We start from the raw sequence: 5,000 nt of genomic DNA, 5'->3' as shown, positions 1-5,000 counted from the left end.
AGACAGTGTCTATATCTTCGAGATCCTGATCTTTTACTTTGATCTGCTCCCTTTGACGCGTGCCTATCCTCAAGACCTTTGACTTTGCAGGGTGAAATCTTAGACCAATTGATTCCGAGAGGTTGTTTATAATTGTGGTTTTTGCTTGCATCTGGTCCTGGGTGTGGGACAAAAGAGCCAGATCATCTGCAAAATCCAGATCATCCAACTGTGTCCAGGGGTCCACTGTATCCCATTTCTTCGCCCTTTGGAGGTTTCTTTCATTAGCCAATCAATGGCAAGGATGAACAGGAATGATGAGAGCAAGCATCCCTGCTTGACACCAGTCTTGATTTCAAAGCTGTCAGTAAGCTGATCTTCATGTACAACCCTGCAACTTACATTTCCTTAATGAGGTTTACTATCTTTTCAGGGAGTCCATAATGTGCCAGAGTTTTCCACAATGTTGCTCTGTCAATACTGTCGAAAGCCTTCTCGTAATCCAGAAAGTTGACAATAAGAGGAGAATTCCATTCTATAGACTGTTCCACTATGACTCACAGAGAGGCAATCTGGTCGGTGGTTGAACGTTTTTTTCCGAAAACCTGCCTGTTCGTCCCGCAGTTAAGCATCTGTTGCACTCTTAATTCTCTCTAAAACAATACGGTTGAAAACCTTTCCTGGGATAGAAAGAAGAGTGATACCTCGATAATTATTACAATTGCTGAGGTCCCCTTTCTTTGGAAGCTTGATAAGATGTCCTTCCTTCCAATCCTTTGGGAATATCCCGTCATTCCAGATTCTCTCAACCAGTGGGTGCAGGGCCTCAGCATTTCTTTCAGCATCAACTTTTAGAGCCTCCGGTGAAATCTGGTCTGGTCCAGCAGATTTCCCCCCTTTTCATCTTGTTAATGGCACCCACAATCTCTGCTATCGATGGTGGATCACAGCGAATTGGTAACTCATTCCTTGCAGGCAAAATTTCTGGCTGGTTGTCTGGTGGTAGTCTGTTCAGAAGGCAGTTGAAATGTACCCTCCATCGTTCAGATTGAGCCTCTTTTCCAAAAATAGTTTTCCCATCATTGTCTTTGACTGGTACCTCTGGTTCCAATTTTCCAGCAAGTGTCTTGGTATTTTGATAAAGGATCCTCATGTGTCCTCCTGTCGCTGCTGCTTCTGCTTTCTTTGCAAGTCTGTTCATGAATGCTTCCTTGTCTTTCTTCACAGATCTGTTGACTTCATTATATATGGCTCGATACTGCTCTTGTGCATCCAGTCTTGAAGCCCTTGTTCGGCTTGCGTTCACTTGTTCCTTCCTTGTTCTCCTCTTTTCAATAAGGTCCAATGTGATTGGACTTACTGATTCTCGTAGAGGCTCGAAAATTTCACATTTGTTCACATTATAAATAACGATAACAATGACGACCGTTATTGACGAATTATAAAAAGCAGCAAATGAAAATAAAATAACGAGTGACGAAAACTGACAAAGCGTGACAACTCAGTAACTTATGGGACATTATTGCCTATTCAATTTTTAGATAACATTCTTCAAAATAACTTGAAATGGAAAAGAGGAAGAGGAATATAGACGTCTATAGTATTTATTACCCTGTGTTTTGTTGTTTTTTAAATCGAGGAACATAAACATAAATAAAATATCTCATTATATTTCTATATTGAGTCACAAGAAGATTTCAAATGTAAATCAATCTTGCAAGAATTATGCAGGAGGCTCAAGTACTTTTGATCAGATCAGATGATATCATGTACATATTTTTCAAAGGTTCCTAGAATAGCATAGTATATTCTTAATATGTAACACTTAAATGTCGATTTTTTTTAAATAAAGGGGAGGGGGGGTTAATTCATTGAAATATTATCATGTCTGCTTTAGTCATTGTCTAATAGCTTACTTTGCGAGAGCACTCGCTTCACATGCAAAAGGATTGAGACCCAGATTGACCAGCCTATCCACCCCGCAGTGGAGTAGCAGTGAGTGGGTAGCTGGATCTATTAGATATCTGTCAAAAAGTTCTTTGTGATAAACCGGTCCAAGAACAGCAAAGCAATTGCTAATGTCCGTTTCACGCAATAGAAATCGGGATCGACTCCGGCTTATTGGGCTAGGTTTTTAATAACAATCATTACCACTTTGTATTTTTACTTGCGTGATAGATTAGACGACCATGAAAAATAACATAAAAATCATGTTTTTGGTGACAATGGTTGGTTTAATTAATTATGTAAAAGCATAAGAATATGGTTCTTCAGGCTTTGAAGAAGCAACCACACACCAATCTACGAGCTTTTGTCTCTTAGTTTCTCGTTATTTTAAATACAAAAAACTGCACTGTCCCTAAGTATTTGAAATCAAACAGCTTGAGAAAATTTCATTCCACCTTCAATATTTTGTCATATGTTGGCAAAGCAAAATTAATTTTTTAAATTGTTCAATGAGGAAAGAAATACATTGTGGTGTGCAATATATTGACATATTTTATTCTCTAACTAAAACATATCAATTATCTCAACTCAACAACATATTCGGGAACATGTTTGAAAACAAACTATTTAATGTACGATTTATTTCTAATAGTTCTACCATTGCTGTTCCTTTTACTTTTTTTTGTTTAAATAACTGCAGATCTAACTGAATCTACCAGCTGCGCCACTCCACCACACCACAATCAGCTCACGTTTAAACTAGGGGTGATTAAGAATAGCCTTAGGGTCCCTTATAACTAATTGTATTCATAACAAGTGATTCAAGACAATATTAACACCCAATACAATAATAACAATTCTATGCAAAAGTTTAATTAGATGTTACATGAAAAGAAAGAGAGAATGCGTGAAAGGTAGAATGACGATTATGGATGATGTATATTTGACAATTTAATTATTACTCCAGTATTTATTTATCTCAGGAAGAATGGCTCTAATTGAGTGGATCTGAATTATTTATTTATTTATTTATTTATTTATTTATTTATTTATTTATTTATTAAATGTTAATCATATGGGTCAGTATGTGGTATATTTGAAAATGGTATAAGCCCGTTTGGTTTATCTAATCCAGCCGGCTTGCTTGGTTGGTGCTCTTCTAAGGACGGGACTGCATCAGCAAGTTCAAGGGTTGGTTCTGGGTTCCATGATTTGTTCTATACTACCAGGGAAGGTTCAGGTGCAGCGGGCTGCTGTGGACTGCTACGGACAAGGAGGGACCTTCAATTAAGAGGTTAAACAAAAAGGTCTTAGGGCCAATTCTAGTTTATCTTTCGCCACAGGTTCGTGCCTGAGGGACACATCATAATAGCTTTTATTTGCCGACCAAAGGCAAGGAGAAGCCGTAACTCCATCATAAACATAATAATTATAATCATTTCATTTCTATGTCAAAAATCAACTGACAGTTGAACTATCTTACATTATGATAAATGAACAGGGTTATGTCCCTTATATTATTATACAATTTAGAAATTATAATTATGATTTTGATGTGTGGCAGGGGATTGGCGGTAGATTACAGATATCATATAATATAGATATGATTATAAATGAAAATAATAGCATGGATCATAACCAAGTGTTAATTATAATATGATATGCGTACTTATAGCTTTATATTGTACAAGTATTTCAACTGACGAACATCCATAGAATAAAGTACAAATAGAATATATACAAATGATAATAATAACAGTAAATTATCATTGAATTCACAGTAATATCTCATTCCACTTCGAATAAGTTAACCAATAATTAATTACCTTCAACTGAGAGAGAAAGTTAAAACGTTTCACAAGATGAAATTTGAGAACTGGTTCGTTCTTCCTTGTATATCTTAGTGTGAGTGTGTGTGTGTGTGTGTGTGTGTGTGTGTATGTGTGTGTGTCTGTGTGTGTGTCTGTGTGTGTGTGTTTCTCAGATGTGTGAGGAATGAGTTTTATTAAAATGGGCACCTACTGCTCTTTAAATTCTTGACAACAAGAGCCGCGGGATGGTATGTGCATAAGTAGTGTCTGTTTTTTTTTTTTGTTGTTGTTGTCGAAAGATCACTCTTTCTAGTCGTGTAACGGGCTAATTTCTAAGTTGGCGATAAGCTGATCAAATCTCATTTTATATTTTTCAAATGGCAAAAGAAAACAACAACGTATTTTTACAGAAAAAATAATGAAAGCATGATAAAAATGCAGCCTTATTTCTTTATAATATATAAAAATCATAGAGATACGAAACCACGGCACTTGTTGCTTTACTTTACAAAACAAAACAGGTCAACGCAACTTTCTATTTTTCCCGTGTGCCTTCTTACTGCACAGGTGTGCTCAACAACTGCTCTCGCATTTTCATTGATGTGGCGATTGCACGGTCTGAAAGTGCCAGCATCTTGCACGAACTGATTGGTAAGTGTTACTAGATTAGTAAAACATTTATTGGCGTAAAAAAGAATTTTGTTTTCTATTATGTAGTGAACAGGGAGCCGGTGAAGAAGCAATGTGCTCTCTCGAGTTTTTAAGAGTAACAAGTCTGGATGCCTTATTTTGTATCTCCTGCAGTCTACCGATAGAATACTTGGGGCAACCAGATAAAAGAGCGTTGCCTATTATCTTAAGTATAAGAGAAGATACTACTAATTTCGTTATATCAATATCCAGCGTGGATTTTACACTGGCGGTTCTCTTTAAATAAATAGATACATAGTTCAAGTTCAAAAACGTTTATTTTAGGCAATTGCCAATGTAACTCATACAAGAATATATTTTCATCAACAAATCAAATAAGTAAAATCAATAATACAGCAAGGCAAACAACTAAAATAATAATGATAATAACAGTAATAATAATAATAATAATAATAATAATAATAATAATAATAATAATAATAATAATAAAAATAATAATAATGACAATAATAATAATAATAATAATAATAATAATAATAATAATAATGATGATAATAATAATAATAATAATAATAATAATAATAATAATAATAATAATAATAATAATAATAA

General features: G+C 35.0%; 2 protein-coding genes across 2 annotated transcripts in view; both read left to right on the top strand.

Moving 5' to 3' along the window:
• LOC144970272 (uncharacterized) overlaps window positions 1-5,000 on the top strand; it is a 61,303-nt gene that overhangs the window by 8,842 nt on the left and 47,461 nt on the right. The gene's annotated exons all lie outside the window — the stretch shown is intronic.
• The window catches only part of LOC144970273 (uncharacterized), a 14,352-nt gene continuing 13,563 nt past the window's right edge, over window positions 4,212-5,000 (top strand). Inside the window, exon 1 of the mRNA XM_078909743.1 lies at window positions 4,212-4,388. The gene's annotated coding sequence lies outside the window, so the exon portion shown is untranslated. The remainder of the gene's footprint in view (window positions 4,389-5,000) is intronic.

Source organism: Berghia stephanieae, chromosome 4 (genome assembly GCF_034508935.2).
Source record: "Berghia stephanieae isolate SIO BIC M18660-M18661 chromosome 4, UCSD_Bste_1.3, whole genome shotgun sequence".
NCBI lineage: Eukaryota > Metazoa > Mollusca > Gastropoda > Nudibranchia > Aeolidiidae > Berghia > Berghia stephanieae.
Note: the sequence above shows the minus strand (reverse complement) of the source record. Positions and strands in the feature narration are given on the sequence as shown.